Source organism: Oncorhynchus keta, chromosome 30 (genome assembly GCF_023373465.1).
Source record: "Oncorhynchus keta strain PuntledgeMale-10-30-2019 chromosome 30, Oket_V2, whole genome shotgun sequence".
NCBI classification, from domain to species: Eukaryota; Metazoa; Chordata; class Actinopteri; order Salmoniformes; family Salmonidae; genus Oncorhynchus; species Oncorhynchus keta.
This window is the reverse complement of record NC_068450.1, coordinates 60,732,089-60,755,031: the sequence shown is the minus strand read 5'-3', so window position 1 is coordinate 60,755,031 and position 22,943 is coordinate 60,732,089. Positions and strand designations below refer to the sequence as shown.

General features: G+C 41.0%; 24 non-coding genes across 24 annotated transcripts; all 24 read right to left on the bottom strand.

Annotated features, from left to right (window-relative positions):
• Positions 1 to 659: 659 nt before the first annotated feature.
• On the bottom strand, positions 660 to 742 carry trnal-cag (transfer RNA leucine (anticodon CAG)). The gene has a single exon. It is a non-coding gene; the product is annotated as a tRNA-Leu (tRNA).
• A 751-nt stretch (positions 743 to 1,493) lies between these two features.
• On the bottom strand, positions 1,494 to 1,576 carry trnal-cag (transfer RNA leucine (anticodon CAG)). Its single transcript has one exon. It is a non-coding gene; the product is annotated as a tRNA-Leu (tRNA).
• A 744-nt stretch (positions 1,577 to 2,320) lies between these two features.
• trnal-cag (transfer RNA leucine (anticodon CAG)) lies at positions 2,321 to 2,403 on the bottom strand. The gene has a single exon. It is a non-coding gene; the product is annotated as a tRNA-Leu (tRNA).
• Positions 2,404 to 3,368: 965 nt separating this feature from the next.
• Positions 3,369 to 3,451, bottom strand: trnal-cag (transfer RNA leucine (anticodon CAG)). Its single transcript has one exon. It is a non-coding gene; the product is annotated as a tRNA-Leu (tRNA).
• A 959-nt stretch (positions 3,452 to 4,410) lies between these two features.
• On the bottom strand, positions 4,411 to 4,493 carry trnal-cag (transfer RNA leucine (anticodon CAG)). Its single transcript has one exon. It is a non-coding gene; the product is annotated as a tRNA-Leu (tRNA).
• A 745-nt stretch (positions 4,494 to 5,238) lies between these two features.
• Positions 5,239 to 5,321, bottom strand: trnal-cag (transfer RNA leucine (anticodon CAG)). Its single transcript has one exon. It is a non-coding gene; the product is annotated as a tRNA-Leu (tRNA).
• Positions 5,322 to 6,279: 958 nt separating this feature from the next.
• Positions 6,280 to 6,362, bottom strand: trnal-cag (transfer RNA leucine (anticodon CAG)). Its single transcript has one exon. It is a non-coding gene; the product is annotated as a tRNA-Leu (tRNA).
• Positions 6,363 to 7,322: 960 nt separating this feature from the next.
• Positions 7,323 to 7,405, bottom strand: trnal-cag (transfer RNA leucine (anticodon CAG)). Its single transcript has one exon. It is a non-coding gene; the product is annotated as a tRNA-Leu (tRNA).
• A 740-nt stretch (positions 7,406 to 8,145) lies between these two features.
• trnal-cag (transfer RNA leucine (anticodon CAG)) lies at positions 8,146 to 8,228 on the bottom strand. Its single transcript has one exon. It is a non-coding gene; the product is annotated as a tRNA-Leu (tRNA).
• Positions 8,229 to 9,185: 957 nt separating this feature from the next.
• Positions 9,186 to 9,268, bottom strand: trnal-cag (transfer RNA leucine (anticodon CAG)). The gene has a single exon. It is a non-coding gene; the product is annotated as a tRNA-Leu (tRNA).
• Positions 9,269 to 10,011: 743 nt separating this feature from the next.
• Positions 10,012 to 10,094, bottom strand: trnal-cag (transfer RNA leucine (anticodon CAG)). Its single transcript has one exon. It is a non-coding gene; the product is annotated as a tRNA-Leu (tRNA).
• Positions 10,095 to 10,623: 529 nt separating this feature from the next.
• trnal-cag (transfer RNA leucine (anticodon CAG)) lies at positions 10,624 to 10,705 on the bottom strand. Its single transcript has one exon. It is a non-coding gene; the product is annotated as a tRNA-Leu (tRNA).
• Positions 10,706 to 11,466: 761 nt separating this feature from the next.
• trnal-cag (transfer RNA leucine (anticodon CAG)) lies at positions 11,467 to 11,549 on the bottom strand. Its single transcript has one exon. It is a non-coding gene; the product is annotated as a tRNA-Leu (tRNA).
• A 744-nt stretch (positions 11,550 to 12,293) lies between these two features.
• trnal-cag (transfer RNA leucine (anticodon CAG)) lies at positions 12,294 to 12,376 on the bottom strand. The gene has a single exon. It is a non-coding gene; the product is annotated as a tRNA-Leu (tRNA).
• Positions 12,377 to 13,123: 747 nt separating this feature from the next.
• On the bottom strand, positions 13,124 to 13,206 carry trnal-cag (transfer RNA leucine (anticodon CAG)). Its single transcript has one exon. It is a non-coding gene; the product is annotated as a tRNA-Leu (tRNA).
• Positions 13,207 to 13,950: 744 nt separating this feature from the next.
• Positions 13,951 to 14,033, bottom strand: trnal-cag (transfer RNA leucine (anticodon CAG)). The gene has a single exon. It is a non-coding gene; the product is annotated as a tRNA-Leu (tRNA).
• Positions 14,034 to 14,777: 744 nt separating this feature from the next.
• trnal-cag (transfer RNA leucine (anticodon CAG)) lies at positions 14,778 to 14,860 on the bottom strand. Its single transcript has one exon. It is a non-coding gene; the product is annotated as a tRNA-Leu (tRNA).
• Positions 14,861 to 15,819: 959 nt separating this feature from the next.
• Positions 15,820 to 15,902, bottom strand: trnal-cag (transfer RNA leucine (anticodon CAG)). The gene has a single exon. It is a non-coding gene; the product is annotated as a tRNA-Leu (tRNA).
• A 960-nt stretch (positions 15,903 to 16,862) lies between these two features.
• Positions 16,863 to 16,945, bottom strand: trnal-cag (transfer RNA leucine (anticodon CAG)). The gene has a single exon. It is a non-coding gene; the product is annotated as a tRNA-Leu (tRNA).
• Positions 16,946 to 17,688: 743 nt separating this feature from the next.
• On the bottom strand, positions 17,689 to 17,771 carry trnal-cag (transfer RNA leucine (anticodon CAG)). The gene has a single exon. It is a non-coding gene; the product is annotated as a tRNA-Leu (tRNA).
• A 959-nt stretch (positions 17,772 to 18,730) lies between these two features.
• On the bottom strand, positions 18,731 to 18,813 carry trnal-cag (transfer RNA leucine (anticodon CAG)). The gene has a single exon. It is a non-coding gene; the product is annotated as a tRNA-Leu (tRNA).
• A 737-nt stretch (positions 18,814 to 19,550) lies between these two features.
• Positions 19,551 to 19,633, bottom strand: trnal-cag (transfer RNA leucine (anticodon CAG)). Its single transcript has one exon. It is a non-coding gene; the product is annotated as a tRNA-Leu (tRNA).
• A 1,791-nt stretch (positions 19,634 to 21,424) lies between these two features.
• On the bottom strand, positions 21,425 to 21,507 carry trnal-cag (transfer RNA leucine (anticodon CAG)). Its single transcript has one exon. It is a non-coding gene; the product is annotated as a tRNA-Leu (tRNA).
• A 750-nt stretch (positions 21,508 to 22,257) lies between these two features.
• Positions 22,258 to 22,340, bottom strand: trnal-cag (transfer RNA leucine (anticodon CAG)). Its single transcript has one exon. It is a non-coding gene; the product is annotated as a tRNA-Leu (tRNA).
• Positions 22,341 to 22,943: the final 603 nt, after the last annotated feature.

Below are 22,943 nucleotides of genomic sequence, written 5' to 3'. Positions count from 1 at the left end.
AGTAAATGCACAATACTGACTTGCACTTTCAACATCAAATAGTCATTGGTTTTTATCAATTAAAAACTCCTGTCATTGATTTATCTTCAATATGTCCATCAATGGGAAAAGCCTACTAAATCGTCATTGATTGAGCGTTAAAGTGGCCTCAGAATATGGCCATTCTGATATAAATAATAAAATACCTCAGATAAGACCGGAAAAGTGTCTGGAAGTATCAGCAACCATCAGGGTGAGAGTGACAACACGTCCACATGTCAAAATGGAGGGAGTCTTAGCAAATGGCTTAATGGTTCTTTCTAACGCAATCGTGTTTTATTTTTATTTTTTTATTTGGGGGGTTAACAAGGGGTCTCACGCTTTTGTTATTTACCTGTTTGTGGCCCGCCTGTGAAATTCGTGCAATTCTCTTTTCAACCTCTAGTCAACTAGCTGTTAAAAATATGTCAGAAGTGGGATTCGAACCCACGCCTCCAGGGGAGACTGCGACCTGAACACAGCGCCTTAGATCCTGACTGTTAAAAGCTGTTTTTGCAGAATGTTAAAAATACGATAGTTATTCACTGCTCATGTTAACTGGATTTAATTTCCTTTATCTTAAGACATTTATTTGTCAACTGGTTATTGCAAAGCAGTATGACATGCAGGTGTTAAAAGTATGTCAGAAGTGGGATTCGAACCTACGCCTCCAGGGCAGACTGCGACCTGAACGCAGCGCCTTACACCGCTCGGCCATCCTGACTATTAAAAGCTGGATTTGGTGTCGGGATAAAGCATACTGCCTTAAAGTAGATAAAGGTTCGGTCTCCTGAGATCACCACAAGGACCAGTAAATGCACAATACTGACTTGCACTTTCAACATCAAATAGTCATTGGTTTTTATCAATTAAAAACTCCTGTCATTGATTTATCTTCAATATGTCCATCAATGGGAAAAGCCTACTAAATCGTCATTGATTGAGCGTTAAAGTGGCCTCAGAATATGGCCATTCTGATATAAATAATAAAATACCTCAGATAAGACCGGAAAAGTGTCTGGAAGTATCAGCAACCATCAGGGTGAGAGTGACAACACGTCCACATGTCAAAATGGAGGGAGTCATAGCAAATGGCTTAATGGTTCTTTCTAACGCAATCGTGTTTTATTTTTTTATTTTTTATTTGGGGGGGGGGGGTTAACAAGGGGTCTCACGCTTTTGTTATTTACCTGTTTGTGGCCCGCCTGTGAAATTCGTGCAATTCTCTTTCAACCTCTAGTCAACTAGCTGTTAAAAATATGTCAGAAGTGGGATTCGAACCCACGCCTCCAGGGGAGACTGCGACCTGAACACAGCGCCTTAGATCCTGACTGTTAAAAGCTGTTTTTGCAGAATGTTAAAAATACGATAGTTATTCACTGCTCATGTTAACTGGATGTAATTTCCTTTATCTTAAGACATTTATTTGTCAACTGGTTATTGCAAAGCAGTATGACATGCAGGTGTTAAAAGTATGTCAGAAGTGGGATTCGAACCCACGCCTCCAGGGGAGACTGCGACCTGAACGCAGCGCCTTAGACCGCTCGGCCATCCTGACTGTTAAAAGCTGGATTTGGTGTCGGGATAAAGCGTACTGCCTTTAAGTAGATAAAGGTTCGGTCTCCTGAGATCACCACAAGGACCAGTAAATGCACAATACTGACTTGCACTTTCAACATCAAATAGTCATTGGTTTTTATCAATTAAAAACTCCTGTCATTGATTTATCTTCAATATGTCCATCAATGGGAAAAGCCTACTAAATCGTCATTGATTGAGCGTTAAAGTGGCCTCAGAATATGGCCATTCTGATATAAATAATAAAATACCTCAGATAAGACCGGAAAAGTGTCTGGAAGTATCAGCAACCATCAGGGTGAGAGTGACAACACGTCCACATGTCAAAATGGAGGGAGTCTTAGCAAATGGCTTAATGGTTCTTTTTAACGCAATCGTGTTTTATTTTTTTATTTTTTATTTGGGGGGTTAACAAGGGTCTCACGCTTTTGTTATTTACCTGTTTGTGGCCCGCCTGTGAAATTCGTGCAATTCTCTTTCAACCTCTAGTCAACTAGCTGTTAAAAATATGTCAGAAGTGGGATTCGAACCCACGCCTCCAGGGGAGACTGCGACCTGAACACAGCGCCTTAGATCCTGACTGTTAAAAGCTGTTTTTGCAGAATGTTAAAAATACGATAGTTATTCACTGCTCATGTTAACTGGATTTAATTTCCTTTATCTTAAGACATTTATTTGTCAACTGGTTATTGCAAAGCAGTATGACATGCAGGTGTTAAAAGTATGTCAGAAGTGGGATTCGAACCCACGCCTCCAGGGCAGACTGCGACCTGAACGCAGCGCCTTAGACCGCTCGGCCATCCTGACTATTAAAAGCTGGATTTGGTGTCGGGATAAAGCATACTGCCTTAAAGTAGATAAAGGTTCGGTCTCCTGAGATCACCACAAGGACCAGTAAATGCACAATACTGACTTGCACTTTCAACATCAAATAGTCATTGGTTTTTATCAATTAAAAACTCCTGTCATTGATTTATCTTCAATATGTCCATCAATGGGAAAAGCCTACTAAATCGTCATTGATTGAGCGTTAAAGTGGCCTCAGAATATGGCCATTCTGATATAAATAATAAAATACCTCAGATAAGACCGGAAAAGTGTCTGGAAGTATCAGCAACCATCAGGGTGAGAGTGACAACACGTCCACATGTCAAAATGGAGGGAGTCTTAGCAAATGGCTTAATGGTTCTTTTTAACGCAATCGTGTTTTATTTTTATTTTTTTTATTTGGGGGGGGGGGTTAACAAGGGGTCTCACGCTTTTGTTATTTACCTGTTTGTGGCCCGCCTGTGAAATTCGTGCAATTCTCTTTCAACCTCTAGTCAACTAGCTGTTAAAAATATGTCAGAAGTGGGATTCGAACCCACGCCTCCAGGGGAGACTGCGACCTGAACACAGCGCCTTAGATCCTGACTGTTAAAAGCTGTTTTTGCAGAATGTTAAAAATACGATAGTTATTCACTGCTCATGTTAACTGGATGTAATTTCCTTTATCTTAAGACATTTATTTGTCAACTGGTTATTGCAAAGCAGTATGACATGCAGGTGTTAAAAGTATGTCAGAAGTGGGATTCGAACCCACGCCTCCAGGGGAGACTGCGACCTGAACACAGCGCCTTAGATCCTGACTGTTAAAAGCTGTTTTTGCAGAATGTTAAAAATACGATAGTTATTCACTGCTCATGTTAACTGGATGTAATTTCCTTTATCTTAAGACATTTATTTGTCAACTGGTTATTGCAAAGCAGTATGACATGCAGGTGTTAAAAGTATGTCAGAAGTGGGATTCGAACCCACGCCTCCAGGGGAGACTGCGACCTGAACGCAGCGGCTTAGACCGCTCGGCCATCCTGACTGTTAAAAGCTGAGTTTGGTGTCGGGATAAAGCGTACTGCCTTTAAGTAGATAAAGGTTCGGTCTCCTGAGATCACCACAAGGACCAGTAAATGCACAATACTGACTTGCACTTTCAACATCAAATAGTCATTGGTTTTTATCAATTAAAAACTCCTGTCATTGATTTATCTTCAATATGTCCATCAATGGGAAAAGCCTACTAAATCGTCATTGATTGAGCGTTAAAGTGGCCTCAGAATATGGCCATTCTGATATAAATAATAAAATACCTCAGATAAGACCGGAAAAGTGTCTGGAAGTATCAGCAACCATCAGGGTGAGAGTGACAACACGTCCACATGTCAAAATGGAGGGAGTCTTAGCAAATGGCTTAATGGTTCTTTCTAACGCAATCGTGTTTTATTTTTTTATTTTTTATTTGGGGGTTAACAAGGGGTCTCACGCTTTTGTTATTTACCTGTTTGTGGCCCGCCTGTGAAATTCGTGCAATTCTCTTTCAACCTCTAGTCAACTCGCTGTTAAAAATATGTCAGAAGTGGGATTCGAACCCACGCCTCCAGGGGAGACTGCGACCTGAACACAGCGCCTTAGATCCTGACTGTTAAAAGCTGTTTTTGCAGAATGTTAAAAATACGATAGTTATTCACTGCTCATGTTAACTGGATGTAATTTCCTTTATCTTAAGACATTTATTTGTCAACTGGTTATTGCAAAGCAGTATGACATGCAGGTGTTAAAAGTATGTCAGAAGTGGGATTCGAACCCACGCCTCCAGGGGAGACTGCGACCTGAACACAGCGCCTTAGATCCTGACTGTTAAAAGCTGTTTTTGCAGAATGTTAAAAATACGATAGTTATTCACTGCTCATGTTAACTGGATGTAATTTCCTTTATCTTAAGACATTTATTTGTCAACTGGTTATTGCAAAGCAGTATGACATGCAGGTGTTAAAAGTATGTCAGAAGTGGGATTCGAACCCACGCCTCCAGGGGAGACTGCGACCTGAACGCAGCGCCTTAGACCGCTCGGCCATCCTGACTGTTAAAAGCTGAGTTTGGTGTCGGGATAAAGCGTACTGCCTTTAAGTAGATAAAGGTTCGGTCTCCTGAGATCACCACAAGGACCAGTAAATGCACAATACTGACTTGCACTTTCAACATCAAATAGTCATTGGTTTTTATCAATTAAAAACTCCTGTCATTGATTTATCTTCAATATGTCCATCAATGGGAAAAGCCTACTAAATCGTCATTGATTGAGCGTTAAAGTGGCCTCAGAATATGGCCATTCTGATATAAATAATAAAATACCTCAGATAAGACCGGAAAAGTGTCTGGAAGTATCAGCAACCATCAGGGTGAGAGTGACAACACGTCCACATGTCAAAATGGAGGGAGTCTTAGCAAATGGCTTAATGGTTCTTTCTAACGCAATCGTGTTTTATTTTTTTATTTTTTATTTGGGGGGTTAACAAGGGGTCTCACGCTTTTGTTATTTACCTGTTTGTGGCCCGCCTGTGAAATTCGTGCAATTCTCTTTCAACCTCTAGTCAACTCGCTGTTAAAAATATGTCAGAAGTGGGATTCGAACCCACGCCTCCAGGGGAGACTGCGACCTGAACACAGCGCCTTAGATCCTGACTGTTAAAAGCTGTTTTTGCAGAATGTTAAAAATACGATAGTTATTCACTGCTCATGTTAACTGGATGTAATTTCCTTTATCTTAAGACATTTATTTGTCAACTGGTTATTGCAAAGCAGTATGACATGCAGGTGTTAAAATTATGTCAGAAGTGGGATTCGAACCCACGCCTCCATGGGAGACTGCGACCTGAACGCAGCGCCTTAGACCGCTCGGCCATCCTGACTGTTAAAAGCTGAGTTTGGTGTCGGGATAAAGCGTACTGCCTTTAAGTAGATAAAGGTTCGGTCTCCTGAGATCACCACAAGGACCAGTAAATGCACAATACTGACTTGCACTTTCAACATCAAATAGTCATTGGTTTTTATCAATTAAAAACTCCTGTCATTGATTTATCTTCAATATGTCCATCAATGGGAAAAGCCTACTAAATCGTCATTGATTGAGCGTTAAAGTGGCCTCAGAATATGGCCATTCTGATATAAATAATAAAATACCTCAGATAAGACCGGAAAAGTGTCTGGAAGTATCAGCAACCATCAGGGTGAGAGTGACAACACGTCCACATGTCAAAATGGAGGGAGTCTTAGCAAATGGCTTAATGGTTCTTTTTAACGCAATCGTGTTTTATTTTTTTTTTTTTATTTGGGGGGTTAACAAGGGTCTCACGCTTTTGTTATTTGCCTGTTTGTGGCCCGCCTGTGAAATTCGTGCAATTCTCTTTCAACCTCTAGTCAACTAGCTGTTAAAAATATGTCAGAAGTGGGATTCGAACCCACGCCTCCAGGGGAGACTGCGACCTGAACACAGCGCCTTAGATCCTGACTGTTAAAAGCTGTTTTTGCAGAATGTTAAAAATACGATAGTTATTCACTGCTCATGTTAACTGGATTTAATTTCCTTTATCTTAAGACATTTATTTGTCAACTGGTTATTGCAAAGCAGTATGACATGCAGGTGTTAAAAGTATGTCAGAAGTGGGATTCGAACCCACGCCTCCAGGGAAGACTGCGACCTGAACACAGCGCCTTAGATCCTGACTGTTAAAAGCTGTTTTTGCAGAATGTTAAAAATACGATAGTTATTCACTGCTCATGTTAACTGGATGTAATTTCCTTTATCTTAAGACATTTATTTGTCAACTTGTTATTGCAAAGCAGTATGACATGCAGGTGTTAAAATTATGTCAGAAGTGGGATTCGAACCCACGCCTCCAGGGGAGACTGCGACCTGAACGCAGCGCCTTAGACCGCTCGGCCATCCTGACTGTTAAAAGCTGAGTTTGGTGTCGGGATAAAGCGTACTGCCTTTAAGTAGATAAAGGTTCGGTCTCCTGAGATCACCACAAGGACCAGTAAATGCACAATACTGACTTGCACTTTCAACATCAAATAGTCATTGGTTTTTATCAATTAAAAACTCCTGTCATTGATTTATCTTCAATATGTCCATCAATGGGAAAAGCCTACTAAATCGTCATTGATTGAGCGTTAAAGTGGCCTCAGAATATGGCCATTCTGATATAAATAATAAAATACCTCAGATAAGACCGGAAAAGTGTCTGGAAGTATCAGCAACCATCAGGGTGAGAGTGACAACACGTCCACATGTCAAAATGGAGGGAGTCTTAGCAAATGGCTTAATGGTTCTTTTTAACGCAATCGTGTTTTATTTTTTTATTTTTTTATTTGGGGGGTTAACAAGGGGTCTCACGCTTTTGTTATTTGCCTGTTTGTGGCCCGCCTGTGACATTCGTGCAATTCTCTTTCAACCTCTAGTCAACTAGCTGTTAAAAATATGTCAGAAGTGGGATTCGAACCCACGCCTCCAGGGAGACTGCGACCTGAACACAGCGCCTTAGATCCTGACTGTTAAAAGCTGTTTTTGCAGAATGTTAAAAATACGATAGTTATTCACTGCTCATGTTAACTGGATTTAATTTCCTTTATCTTAAGACATTTATTTGTCAACTGGTTATTGCAAAGCAGTATGACATGCAGGTGTTAAAAGTATGTCAGAAGTGGGATTCGAACCCACGCCTCCAGGGGAGACTGCGACCTGAACACAGCGCCTTAGATCCTGACTGTTAAAAGCTGTTTTTGCAGAATGTTAAAAATACGATAGTTATTCACTGCTCATGTTAACTGGATGTAATTTCCTTTATCTTAAGACATTTATTTGTCAACTGGTTATTGCAAAGCAGTATGACATGCAGGTGTTAAAATTATGTCAGAAGTGGGATTCGAACCCACGCCTCCAGGGGAGACTGCGACCTGAACGCAGCGCCTTAGACCGCTCGGCCATCCTGACTGTTAAAAGCTGAGTTTGGTGTCGGGATAAAGCGTACTGCCTTTAAGTAGATAAAGGTTCGGTCTCCTGAGATCACCACAAGGACCAGTAAATGCACAATACTGACTTGCACTTTCAACATCAAATAGTCATTGGTTTTTATCAATTAAAAACTCCTGTCATTGATTTATCTTCAATATGTCCATCAATGGGAAAAGCCTACTAAATCGTCATTGATTGAGCGTTAAAGTGGCCTCAGAATATGGCCATTCTGATATAAATAATAAAATACCTCAGATAAGACCGGAAAAGTGTCTGGAAGTATCAGCAACCATCAGGGTGAGAGTGACAACACGTCCACATGTCAAAATGGAGGGAGTCTTAGCAAATGGCTTAATGGTTCTTTTTAACGCAATCGTGTTTTATTTTTTATTTGGGGGGGGGTTAACAAGGGGTCTCACGCTTTTGTTATTTGCCTGTTTGTGGCCCGCCTGTGAAATTCGTGCAATTCTCTTTCAACCTCTAGTCAACTAGCTGTTAAAAATATGTCAGAAGTGGGATTCGAACCCACGCCTCCAGGGGAGACTGCGACCTGAACACAGCGCCTTAGATCCTGACTGTTAAAAGCTGTTTTTGCAGAATGTTAAAAATACGATAGTTATTCACTGCTCATGTTAACTGGATGTAATTTCCTTTATCTTAAGACATTTATTTGTCAACTGGTTATTGCAAAGCAGTATGACATGCAGGTGTTAAAAGTATGTCAGAAGTGGGATTCGAACCCACGCCTCCAGGGGAGACTGCGACCTGAACGCAGCGCCTTAGACCGCTCGGCCATCCTGACTGTTAAAAGCTGGATTTGGTGTCGGGATAAAGCGTACTGCCTTTAAGTAGATAAAGGTTCGGTCTCCTGAGATCACCACAAGGACCAGTAAATGCACAATACTGACTTGCACTTTCAACATCAAATAGTAATTGGTTTTTATCAATTAAAAGCTCCTGTCATTGATTTATCTTCAATATGTCCATCAATGGGAAAAGCCTACTAAATCGTCATTGATTGAGCGTTAAAGTGGCCTCAGAATATGGCCATTCTGATATAAATAATAAAATACCTCAGATAAGACCGGAAAAGTGTCTGGAAGTATCAGCAACCATCAGGGTGAGAGTGACAACACGTCCACATGTCAAAATGGAGGGAGTCATAGCAAATGGCTTAATGGTTCTTTTAACGCAATCGTGTTTTATTTTTTTATTTTTTATTTGGGGGTTAACAAGGGGTCTCACGCTTTTGTTATTTGCCTGTTTGTGGCCCGCCTGTGAAATTCGTGCAATTCTCTTTCAACCTCTAGTCAACTAGCTGTTAAAAATATGTCAGAAGTGGGATTCGAACCCACGCCTCCAGGGGAGACTGCGACCTGAACACAGCGCCTTAGATCCTGACTGTTAAAAGCTGTTTTTGCAGAATGTTAAAAATACGATAGTTATTCACTGCTCATGTTAACTGGATTTAATTTCCTTTATCTTAAGACATTTATTTGTCAACTGGTTATTGCAAAGCAGTATGACATGCAGGTGTTAAAAGTATGTCAGAAGTGGGATTCGAACCCACGCCTCCAGGGAGACTGCGACCTGAACGCAGCGCCTTAGATCCTGACTGTTAAAAGCTGTTTTTGCAGAATGTTAAAAATACGATAGTTATTCACTGCTCATGTTAACTGGATGTAATTTCCTTTATCTTAAGACATTTATTTGTCAACTGGTTATTGCAAAGCAGTATGACATGCAGGTGTTAAAAGTATGTCAGAAGTGGGATTCGAACCCACGCCTCCAGGGGAGACTGCGACCTGAACGCAGCGCCTTAGACCGCTCGGCCATCCTGAATGATAAAAGCTGGATTTGGTGTCGGGATAAAGCGTACTGCCTTTAAGTAGATAAAGGTTCGGTCTCCTGAGATCACCACAAGGACCAGTAAATGCACAATACTGACTTGCACTTTCAACATCAAATAGTCATTGGTTTTTATCAATTAAAAACTCCTGTCATTGATTTATCTTCAATATGTCCATCAATGGGAAAAGCCTACTAAATCGTCATTGATTGAGCGTTAAAGTGGCCTCAGAATATGGCCATTCTGATATAAATAATAAAATACCTCAGATAAGACCGGAAAAGTGTCTGGAAGTATCAGCAACCATCAGGGTGAGAGTGACAACACGTCCACATGTCAAAATGGAGGGAGTCTTAGCAAATGGCTTAATGGTTCTTTTAACGCAATCGTGTTTTATTTTTTTATTTTTATTTGGGGGGTTAACAAGGGGTCTCACGCTTTTGTTATTTGCCTGTTTGTGGCCCGCCTGTGAAATTCGTGCAATTCTCTTTCAACCTCTAGTCAACTAGCTGTTAAAAATATGTCAGAAGTGGGATTCGAACCCACGCCTCCAGGGGAGACTGCGACCTGAACACAGCGCCTTAGATCCTGACTGTTAAAAGCTGTTTTTGCAGAATGTTAAAAATACGATAGTTATTCACTGCTCATGTTAACTGGATTTAATTTCCTTTATCTTAAGACATTTATTTGTCAACTGGTTATTGCAAAGCAGTATGACATGCAGGTGTTAAAAGTATGTCAGAAGTGGGATTCGAACCCACGCCTCCAGGGGAGACTGCGACCTGAACGCAGCGCCTTAGACCGCTCGGCCATCCTGACTGTTAAAAGCTGGATTTGGTGTCGGGATAAAGCGTACTGCCTTAAAGTAGATAAAGGTTCGGTCTCCTGAGATCACCACAAGGACCAGTAAATGCACAATACTGACTTGCACTTTCAACATCAAATAGTCATTGGTTTTTATCAATTAAAAACTCCTGTCATTGATTTATCTTCAATATGTCCATCAATGGGAAAAGCATACTAAATCGTCATTGATTGAGCGTTAAAGTGGCCTCAGAATATGGCCATTCTGATATAAATGATAAAATACCTCAGATAAGACCGGAAAAGTGTCTGGAAGTATCAGCAACCATCAGGGTGAGAGTGACAACACGTCCACATGTCAAAATGGAGGGAGTCTTAGCAAATGGCTTAATGGTTCTTTTTAACGCAATCGTGTTTTATTTTTTTATTTTTATTTGGGGGGTTAACAAGGGGTCTCACGCTTTTGTTATTTGCCTGTTTGTGGCCCGCATGTGAAATTCGTGCAATTCTCTTTCAACCTCTAGTCAACTAGCTGTTAAAAATATGTCAGAAGTGGGATTCGAACCCACGCCTCCAGGGAGACTGCGACCTGAACGCAGCGCCTTAGACCGCTCGGCCATCCTGACTGTTAAAAGCTGGATTTGGTGTCGGGATAAAGCGTACTGCCTTAAAGTAGATAAAGGTTCGGTCTCCTGAGATCACCACAAGGACCAGTAAATGCACAATACTGACTTGCACTTTCAACATCAAATAGTCATTGGTTTTTATCAATTAAAAACTCCTGTCATTGATTTATCTTCAATATATAATATGTCCATCAATGGGAAAAGCCTACTAAATCGTCATTGATTGAGCGTTAAAGTGGCCTCAGAATATGGCCATTCTGATATAAATGATAAAATACCTCAGATAAGACCGGAAAAGTGTCTGGAAGTATCAGCAACCATCAGGGTGAGAGTGACAACACGTCCACATGTCAAAATGGAGGGAGTCTTAGCAAATGGCTTAATGGTTCTTTCTAACGCAATCGTGTTTTATTTTTTTATTTTTTTTTTATTTGGGGGGGGGGGTTAACAAGGGGTCTCACGCTTTTGTTATTTACCTGTTTGTGGCCCGCCTGTGAAATTCGTGCAATTCTCTTTCAACCTCTAGTCAACTAGCTGTTAAAAATATGTCAGAAGTGGGATTCGAACCCACGCCTCCAGGGGAGACTGCGACCTGAACACAGCGCCTTAGATCCTGACTGTTAAAAGCTGTTTTTGCAGAATGTTAAAAATACGATAGTTATTCACTGCTCATGTTAACTGGATGTAATTTCCTTTATCTTAAGACATTTATTTGTCAACTGGTTATTGCAAAGCAGTATGACATGCAGGTGTTAAAAGTATGTCAGAAGTGGGATTCGAACCCACGCCTCCAGGGGAGACTGCGACCTGAACGCAGCGCCTTAGACCGCTCGGCCATCCTGACTGTTAAAAGCTGGATTTGGTGTCGGGATAAAGCGTACTGCCTTAAAGTAGATAAAGGTTCGGTCTCCTGAGATCACCACAAGGACCAGTAAATGCACAATACTGACTTGCACTTTCAACATCAAATAGTCATTGGTTTTATCAATTAAAAACTCCTGTCATTGATTTATCTTCAATATGTCCATCAATGGGAAAAGCCTACTAAATCGTCATTGATTGAGCGTTAAAGTGGCCTCAGAATATGGCCATTCTGATATAAATGATAAAATACCTCAGATAAGACCGGAAAAGTGTCTGGAAGTATCAGCAACCATCAGGGTGAGAGTGACAACACGTCCACATGTCAAAATGGAGGGAGTCTTAGCAAATGGCTTAATGGTTCTTTCTAACGCAATCGTGTTTTATTTTTTTATTTTTTATTTGGGGGGTTAACAAGGGGTCTCACGCTTTTGTTATTTACCTGTTTGTGGCCCGCCTGTGAAATTCGTGCAATTCTCTTTCAACCTCTAGTCAACTAGCTGTTAAAAATATGTCAGAAGTGGGATTCGAACCCACGCCTCCAGGGGAGACTGCGACCTGAACACAGCGCCTTAGATCCTGACTGTTAAAAGCTGTTTTTGCAGAATGTTAAAAATACGATAGTTATTCACTGCTCATGTTAACTGGATTTAATTTCCTTTATCTTAAGACATTTATTTGTCAACTGGTTATTGCAAAGCAGTATGACATGCAGGTGTTAAAAGTATGTCAGAAGTGGGATTCGAACCCACGCCTCCAGGGCAGACTGCGACCTGAACGCAGCGCCTTAGACGGCTCGGCCATCCTGACTATTAAAAGCTGGATTTGGTGTCGGGATAAAGCATACTGCCTTAAAGTAGATAAAGGTTCGGTCTCCTGAGATCACCACAAGGACCAGTAAATGCACAATACTGACTTGCACTTTCAACATCAAATAGTCATTGGTTTTTATCAATTAAAAACTCCTGTCATTGATTTATCTTCAATATGTCCATCAATGGGAAAAGCCTACTAAATCGTCATTGATTGAGCGTTAAAGTGGCCTCAGAATATGGCCATTCTGATATAAATAATAAAATACCTCAGATAAGACCGGAAAAGTGTCTGGAAGTATCAGCAACCATCAGGGTGAGAGTGACAACACGTCCACATGTCAAAATGGAGGGAGTCTTAGCAAATGGCTTAATGGTTCTTTTTAACGCAATCGTGTTTTATTTTTTTTATTTTTTTATTTGGGGGGTTAACAAGGGGTCTCACGCTTTTGTTATTTACCTGTTTGTGGCCCGCCTGTGAAATTCGTGCAATTCTCTTTCAACCTCTAGTCAACTAGCTGTTAAAAATATGTCAGAAGTGGGATTCGAACCCACGCCTCCAGGGGAGACTGCGACCTGAACACAGCGCCTTAGATCCTGACTGTTAAAAGCTGTTTTTGCAGAATGTTAAAAATACGATAGTTATTCACTGCTCATGTTAACTGGATTTAATTTCCTTTATCTTAAGACATTTATTTGTCAACTGGTTATTGCAAAGCAGTATGACATGCAGGTGTTAAAAGTATGTCAGAAGTGGGATTCGAACCCACGCCTCCAGGGCAGACTGCGACCTGAACGCAGCGCCTTACACCGCTCGGCCATCCTGACTATTAAAAGCTGGATTTGGTGTCGGGATAAAGCATACTGCCTTAAAGTAGATAAAGGTTCGGTCTCCTGAGATCACCACAAGGACCAGTAAATGCACAATACTGACTTGCACTTTCAACATCAAATAGTCATTGGTTTTTATCAATTAAAAACTCCTGTCATTGATTTATCTTCAATATGTCCATCAATGGCAAAAGCCTACTAAATCGTCATTGATTGAGCGTTAAAGTGGCCTCAGAATATGGCCATTCTGATATAAATGATAAAATACCTCAGATAAGACCGGAAAAGTGTCTGGAAGTATCAGCAACCATCAGGGTGAGAGTGACAACACGTCCACATGTCAAAATGGAGGAGTCATAGCAAATGGCTTAATGGTTCTTTCTAACGCAATCGTGTTTTATTTTTTTATTTTTTATTTGGGGGGTTAACAAGGGGTCTCACGCTTTTGTTATTTACCTGTTTGTGGCCCGCCTGTGAAATTCGTGCAATTCTCTTTCAACCTCTAGTCAACTAGCTGTTAAAAATATGTCAGAAGTGGGATTCGAACCCACGCCTCCAGGGGAGACTGCGACCTGAACACAGCGCCTTAGATCCTGACTGTTAAAAGCTGTTTTTGCAGAATGTTAAAAATACGATAGTTATTCACTGCTCATGTTAACTGGATGTAATTTCCTTTATCTTAAGACATTTATTTGTCAACTGGTTATTGCAAAGCAGTATGACATGCAGGTGTTAAAAGTATGTCAGAAGTGGGATTCGAACCCACGCCTCCAGGGGAGACTGCGACCTGAACGCAGCGCCTTAGACCGCTCGGCCATCCTGACTGTTAAAAGCTGGATTTGGTGTCGGGATAAAGCGTACTGCCTTTAAGTAGATAAAGGTTCGGTCTCCTGAGATCACCACAAGGACCAGTAAATGCACAATACTGACTTGCACTTTCAACATCAAATAGTCATTGGTTTTTATCAATTAAAAACTCCTGTCATTGATTTATCTTCAATATGTCCATCAATGGGAAAAGCCTACTAAATCGTCATTGATTGAGCGTTAAAGTGGCCTCAGAATATGGCCATTCTGATATAAATAATAAAATACCTCAGATAAGACCGGAAAAGTGTCTGGAAGTATCAGCAACCATCAGGGTGAGAGTGACAACACGTCCACATGTCAAAATGGAGGGAGTCTTAGCAAATGGCTTAATGGTTCTTTTAACGCAATCGTGTTTTATTTTTTTATTTTTTATTTGGGGGGTTAACAAGGGGTCTCACGCTTTTGTTATTTACCTGTTTGTGGCCCGCCTGTGAAATTCGTGCAATTCTCTTTCAACCTCTAGTCAACTAGCTGTTAAAAATATGTCAGAAGTGGGATTCGAACCCACGCCTCCAGGGGAGACTGCGACCTGAACACAGCGCCTTAGATCCTGACTGTTAAAAGCTGTTTTTGCAGAATGTTAAAAATACGATAGTTATTCACTGCTCATGTTAACTGGATTTAATTTCCTTTATCTTAAGACATTTATTTGTCAACTGGTTATTGCAAAGCAGTATGACATGCAGGTGTTAAAAGTATGTCAGAAGTGGGATTCGAACCCACGCCTCCAGGGCAGACTGCGACCTGAACGCAGCGCCTTAGACCGCTCGGCCATCCTGACTATTAAAAGCTGGATTTGGTGTCGGGATAAAGCATACTGCCTTAAAGTAGATAAAGGTTCGGTCTCCTGAGATCACCACAAGGACCAGTAAATGCACAATACTGACTTGCACTTTCAACATCAAATAGTCATTGGTTTTTATCAATTAAAAACTCCTGTCATTGATTTATCTTCAATATGTCCATCAACGGGAAAAGCCTACTAAATCGTCATTGATTGAGCGTTAAAGTGGCCTCAGAATATGGCCATTCTGATATAAATAATAAAATACCTCAGATAAGACCGGAAAAGTGTCTGGAAGTATCAGCAACCATCAGGGTGAGAGTGACAACACGTCCACATGTCAAAATGGAGGGAGTCTTAGCAAATGGCTTAATGGTTCTTTCTAACGCAATCGTGTTTTATTTTTTTATTTTTTATTTGGGGGGTTAACAAGGGGTCTAACGCTTTTGTTATTTGCCTGTTTGTGGCCCGCCTGTGAAATTCGTGCAATTCTCTTTCAACCTCTAGTCAACTAGCTGTTAAAAATATGTCAGAAGTGGGATTCGAACCCACGCCTCCAGGGGAGACTGCGACCTGAACACAGCGCCTTAGATCCTGACTGTTAAAAGCTGTTTTTGCAGAATGTTAAAAATACGATAGTTATTCACTGCTCATGTTAACTGGATTTAATTTCCTTTATCTTAAGACATTTATTTGTCAACTGGTTATTGCAAAGCAGTATGACATGCAGGTGTTAAAAGTATGTCAGAAGTGGGATTCGAACCCACGCCTCCAGGGAGACTGCGACCTGAACACAGCGCCTTAGATCCTGACTGTTAAAAGCTGTTTTTGCAGAATGTTAAAAATACGATAGTTATTCACTGCTCATGTTAACTGGATGTAATTTCCTTTATCTTAAGACATTTATTTGTCAACTGGTTATTGCAAAGCAGTATGACATGCAGGTGTTAAAAGTATGTCAGAAGTGGGATTCGAACCCACGCCTCCAGGGGAGACTGCGACCTGAACGCAGCGCCTTAGACCGCTCGGCCATCCTGACTGTTAAAAGCTGAGTTTGGTGTCGGGATAAAGCGTACTGCCTTTAAGTAGATAAAGGTTCGGTCTCCTGAGATCACCACAAGGACCAGTAAATGCACAATACTGACTTGCACTTTCAACATCAAATAGTCATTGGTTTTTATCAATTAAAAACTCCTGTCATTGATTTATCTTCAATATGTCCATCAATGGGAAAAGCCTACTAAATCGTCATTGATTGAGCGTTAAAGTGGCCTCAGAATATGGCCATTCTGATATAAATAATAAAATACCTCAGATAAGACCGGAAAAGTGTCTGGAAGTATCAGCAACCATCAGGGTGAGAGTGACAACACGTCCACATGTCAAAATGGAGGGAGTCTTAGCAAATGGCTTAATGGTTCTTTCTAACGCAATCGTGTTTTATTTTTTTATTTTTTATTTGGGGGGTTAACAAGGGGTCTCACGCTTTTGTTATTTACCTGTTTGTGGCCCGCCTGTGAAATTCGTGCAATTCTCTTTCAACCTCTAGTCAACTAGCTGTTAAAAATATGTCAGAAGTGGGATTCGAACCCACGCCTCCAGGGGAGACTGCGACCTGAACACAGCGCCTTAGATCCTGACTGTTAAAAGCTGTTTTTGCAGAATGTTAAAAATACGATAGTTATTCACTGCTCATGTTAACTGGATGTAATTTCCTTTATCTTAAGACATTTATTTGTCAACTGGTTATTGCAAAGCAGTATGACATGCAGGTGTTAAAAGTATGTCAGAAGTGGGATTCGAACCCACGCCTCCAGGGGAGACTGCGACCTGAACACAGCGCCTTAGATCCTGACTGTTAAAAGCTGTTTTTGCAGAATGTTAAAAATACGATAGTTATTCACTGCTCATGTTAACTGGATGTAATTTCCTTTATCTTAAGACATTTATTTGTCAACTGGTTATTGCAAAGCAGTATGACATGCAGGTGTTAAAAGTATGTCAGAAGTGGGATTCGAACCCACGCCTCCAGGGGAGACTGCGACCTGAACGCAGCGCCTTAGACCGCTCGGCCATCCTGACTGTAAAAGCTGGATTTGGTGTCGGGATAAAGCGTACTGCCTTTAAGTAGATAAAGGTTCGGTCTCCTGAGATCACCACAAGGACCAGTAAATGCACAATACTGACTTGCACTTTCAACATCAAATAGTCATTGGTTTTTATCAATTAAAAACTCCTGTCATTGATTTATCTTCAATATGTCCATCAATGGGAAAAGCCTACTAAATCGTCATTGATTGAGCGTTAAAGTGGCCTCAGAATATGGCCATTCTGATATAAATAATAAAATACCTCAGATAAGACCGGAAAAGTGTCTGGAAGTATCAGCAACCATCAGGGTGAGAGTGACAACACGTCCACATGTCAAAATGGAGGGAGTCTTAGCAAATGGCTTAATGGTTCTTTTTAACGCAATCGTGTTTTATTTTTTTATTTTTATTTGGGGGGTTAACAAGGGGTCTCACGCTTTTGTTATTTACCTGTTTGTGGCCCGCCTGTGAAATTCGTGCAATTCTCTTTCAACCTCTAGTCAACTAGCTGTTAAAAATATGTCAGAAGTGGGATTCGAACCCACGCCTCCAGGGGAGACTGCGACCTGAACACAGCGCCTTAGATCCTGACTGTTAAAAGCTGTTTTTGCAGAATGTTAAAAATACGATAGTTATTCACTGCTCATGTTAACTGGATGTAATTTCCTTTATCTTAAGACATTTATTTGTCAACTGGTTATTGCAAAGCAGTATGACATGCAGGTGTTAAAAGTATGTCAGAAGTGGGATTCGAACCCACGCCTCCAGGGGAGACTGCGACCTGAACGCAGCGCCTTAGACCGCTCGGCCATCCTGACTGTTAAAAGCTGGTTTGGTGTCGGGATAAAGCGTACTGCCTTTAAGTAGATAAAGGTTCGGTCTCCTGAGATCACCACAAGGACCAGTAAATGCACAATACTGACTTGCACTTTCAACATCAAATAGTCATTGGTTTTTATCAATTAAAAACTCCTGTCATTGATTTATCTTCAATATGTCCATCAATGGGAAAAGCCTACTAAATCGTCATTGATTGAGCGTTAAAGTGGCCTCAGAATATGGCCATTCTGATATAAATAATAAAATACCTCAGATAAGACCGGAAAAGTGTCTGGAAGTATCAGCAACCATCAGGGTGAGAGTGACAACACGTCCACATGTCAAAATGGAGGGAGTCTTAGCAAATGGCTTAATGGTTCTTTTTAACGCAATCGTGTTTTATTTTTTTATTTTTTATTTGGGGGGTTAACAAGGGGTCTCACGCTTTTGTTATTTGCCTGTTTGTGGCCCGCCTGTGAAATTCGTGCAATTCTCTTTCAACCTCTAGTCAACTAGCTGTTAAAAATATGTCAGAAGTGGGATTCGAACCCACGCCTCCAGGGGAGACTGCGACCTGAACACAGCGCCTTAGATCCTGACTGTTAAAAGCTGTTTTTGCAGAATGTTAAAAATACGATAGTTATTCACTGCTCATGTTAACTGGATTTAATTTCCTTTATCTTAAGACATTTATTTGTCAACTGGTTATTGCAAAGCAGTATGACATGCAGGTGTTAAAAGTATGTCAGAAGTGGGATTCGAACCCACGCCTCCAGGGGAGACTGCGACCTGAACACAGCGCCTTAGATCCTGACTGTTAAAAGCTGTTTTTGCAGAATGTTAAAAATACGATAGTTATTCACTGCTCATGTTAACTGGATGTAATTTCCTTTATCTTAAGACATTTATTTGTCAACTGGTTATTGCAAAGCAGTATGACATGCAGGTGTTAAAAGTATGTCAGAAGTGGGATTCGAACCCACGCCTCCAGGGGAGACTGCGACCTGAACGCAGCGCCTTAGACCGCTCGGCCATCCTGACTGATAAAAGCTGGTTTGGTGTCGGGATAAAGCGTACTGCCTTTAAGTAGATAAAGGTTCGGTCTCCTGAGATCACCACAAGGACCAGTAAATGCACAATACTGACTTGCACTTTCAACATCAAATAGTCATTGGTTTTTATCAATTAAAAACTCCTGTCATTGATTTATCTTCAATATGTCCATCAATGGGAAAAGCCTACTAAATCGTCATTGATTGAGCGTTAAAGTGGCCTCAGAATATGGCCATTCTGATATAAATAATAAAATACCTCAGATAAGACCGGAAAAGTGTCTGGAAGTATCAGCAACCATCAGGGTGAGAGTGACAACACGTCCACATGTCAAAATGGAGGGAGTCTTAGCAAATGGCTTAATGGTTCTTTTTAACGCAATCGTGTTTTATTTTTTTATTTGGGGGGTTAACAAGGGGTCTCACGCTTTTGTTATTTGCCTGTTTGTGGCCCGCCTGTGAAATTCGTGCAATTCTCTTTCAACCTCTAGTCAACTAGCTGTTAAAAATATGTCAGAAGTGGGATTCGAACCCACGCCTCCAGGGGAGACTGCGACCTGAACACAGCGCCTTAGATCCTGACTGTTAAAAGCTGTTTTTGCAGAATGTTAAAAATACGATAGTTATTCACTGCTCATGTTAACTGGATGTAATTTCCTTTATCTTAAGACATTTATTTGTCAACTGGTTATTGCAAAGCAGTATGACATGCAGGTGTTAAAAGTATGTCAGAAGTGGGATTCGAACCCACGCCTCCAGGGGAGACTGCGACCTGAACGCAGCGCCTTAGACCGCTCGGCCATCCTGACTGTTAAAAGCTGGATTTGGTGTCGGGATAAAGCGTACTGCCTTTAAGTAGATAAAGGTTCGGTCTCCTGAGATCACCACAAGGACCAGTAAATGCACAATACTGACTTGCACTTTCAACATCAAATAGTCATTGGTTTTTATCAATTAAAAACTCCTGTCATTGATTTATCTTCAATATGTCCATCAATGGGAAAAGCCTACTAAATCGTCATTGATTGAGCGTTAAAGTGGCCTCAGAATATGGCCATTCTGATATAAATAATAAAATACCTCAGATAAGACCGGAAAAGTGTCTGGAAGTATCAGCAACCATCAGGGTGAGAGTGACAACACGTCCACATGTCAAAATGGAGGGAGTCTTAGCAAATGGCTTAATGGTTCTTTTTAACGCAATCGTGTTTTATTTTTTTATTTTTTTTATTTGGGGGGGGGGTTAACAAGGGGTCTCACGCTTTTGTTATTTGCCTGTTTGTGGCCCGCCTGTGAAATTCGTGCAATTCTCTTTCAACCTCTAGTCAACTAGCTGTTAAAAATATGTCAGAAGTGGGATTCGAACCCACGCCTCCAGGGGAGACTGCGACCTGAACACAGCGCCTTAGATCCTGACTGTTAAAAGCTGTTTTTGCAGAATGTTAAAAATACGATAGTTATTCACTGCTCATGTTAACTGGATTTAATTTCCTTTATCTTAAGACATTTATTTGTCAACTGGTTATTGCAAAGCAGTATGACATGCAGGTGTTAAAAGTATGTCAGAAGTGGGATTCGAACCCACGCCTCCAGGGGAGACTGCGACCTGAACGCAGCGCCTTAGATCCTGACTGTTAAAAGCTGTTTTTGCAGAATGTTAAAAATACGATAGTTATTCACTGCTCATGTTAACTGGATGTAATTTCCTTTATCTTAAGACATTTATTTGTCAACTGGTTATTGCAAAGCAGTATGACATGCAGGTGTTAAAAGTATGTCAGAAGTGGGATTCGAACCCACGCCTCCAGGGAGACTGCACCTGAACGCAGCGCCTTAGACCGCTCGGCCATCCTGACTGATAAAAGCTGGATTTGGTGTCGGGATAAAGCGTACTGCCTTTAAGTAGATAAAGGTTCGGTCTCCTGAGATCACCACAAGGACCAGTAAATGCACAATACTGACTTGCACTTTCAACATCAAATAGTCATTGGTTTTTATCAATTAAAAACTCCTGTCATTGATTTATCTTCAATATGTCCATCAATGGGAAAAGCCTACTAAATCGTCATTGATTGAGCGTTAAAGTGGCCTCAGAATATGGCCATTCTGATATAAATAATAAAATACCTCAGATAAGACCGGAAAAGTGTCTGGAAGTATCAGCAACCATCAGGGTGAGAGTGACAACACGTCCACATGTCAAAATGGAGGGAGTCTTAGCAAATGGCTTAATGGTTCTTTTAACGCAATCGTGTTTTATTTTTTTATTTTTTATTTGGGGGGTTAACAAGGGGTCTCACGCTTTTGTTATTTGCCTGTTTGTGGCCCGCCTGTGAAATTCGTGCAATTCTCTTTCAACCTCTAGTCAACTAGCTGTTAAAAATATGTCAGAAGTGGGATTCGAACCCACGCCTCCAGGGGAGACTGCGACCTGAACACAGCGCCTTAGATCCTGACTGTTAAAAGCTGTTTTTGCAGAATGTTAAAAATACGATAGTTATTCACTGCTCATGTTAACTGGATTTAATTTCCTTTATCTTAAGACATTTATTTGTCAACTGGTTATTGCAAAGCAGTATGACATGCAGGTGTTAAAAGTATGTCAGAAGTGGGATTCGAACCCACGCCTCCAGGGGAGACTGCGACCTGAACGCAGCGCCTTAGACCGCTCGGCCATCCTGACTGATAAAAGCTGGATTTGGTGTCGGGATAAAGCGTACTGCCTTTAAGTAGATAAAGGTTCGGTCTCCTGAGATCACCACAAGGACCAGTAAATGCACAATACTGACTTGCACTTTCAACATCAAATAGTCATTGGTTTTTATCAATTAAAAACTCCTGTCATTGATTTATCTTCAATATGTCCATCAATGGGAAAAGCCTACTAAATCGTCATTGATTGAGCGTTAAAGTGGCCTCAGAATATGGCCATTCTGATATAAATAATAAAATACCTCAGATAAGACCGGAAAAGTGTCTGGAAGTATCAGCAACCATCAGGGTGAGAGTGACAACACGTCCACATGTCAAAATGGAGGGAGTCTTAGCAAATGGCTTAATGGTTCTTTTTAACGCAATCGTGTTTTATTTTTTTATTTTTTATTTGGGGGGGGGGGTTAACAAGGGGTCTCACGCTTTTGTTATTTGCCTGTTTGTGGCCCGCCTGTGAAATTCGTGCAATTCTCTTTCAACCTCTAGTCAACTAGCTGTTAAAAATATGTCAGAAGTGGGATTCGAACCCACGCCTCCAGGGGAGACTGCGACCTGAACACAGCGCCTTAGATCCTGACTGTTAAAAGCTGTTTTTGCAGAATGTTAAAAATACGATAGTTATTCACTGCTCATGTTAACTGGATTTAATTTCCTTTATCTTAAGACATTTATTTGTCAACTGGTTATTGCAAAGCAGTATGACATGCAGGTGTTAAAAGTATGTCAGAAGTGGGATTCGAACCCACGCCTCCAGGGGAGACTGCGACCTGAACGCAGCGCCTTAGACCGCTCGGCCATCCTGACTGATAAAAGCTGGATTTGGTGTCGGGATAAAGCGTACTGCCTTTAAGTAGATAAAGGTTCGGTCTCCTGAGATCACCACAAGGACCAGTAAATGCACAATACTGACTTGCACTTTCAACATCAAATAGTCATTGGTTTTTATCAATTAAAAACTCCTGTCATTGATTTATCTTCAATATGTCCATCAATGGGAAAAGCCTACTAAATCGTCATTGATTGAGCGTTAAAGTGGCCTCAGAATATGGCCATTCTGATATAAATAATAAAATACCTCAGATAAGACCGGAAAAGTGTCTGGAAGTATCAGCAACCATCAGGGTGAGAGTGACAACACGTCCACATGTCAAAATGGAGGGAGTCTTAGCAAATGGCTTAATGGTTCTTTTTAACGCAATCGTGTTTTATTTTTTATTTTTATTTGGGGGGGGTTAACAAGGGGTCTCACGCTTTTGTTATTTGCCTGTTTGTGGCCCGCCTGTGAAATTCGTGCAATTCTCTTTCAACCTCTAGTCAACTAGCTGTTAAAAATATGTCAGAAGTGGGATTCGAACCCACGCCTCCAGGGGAGACTGCGACCTGAACACAGCGCCTTAGATCCTGACT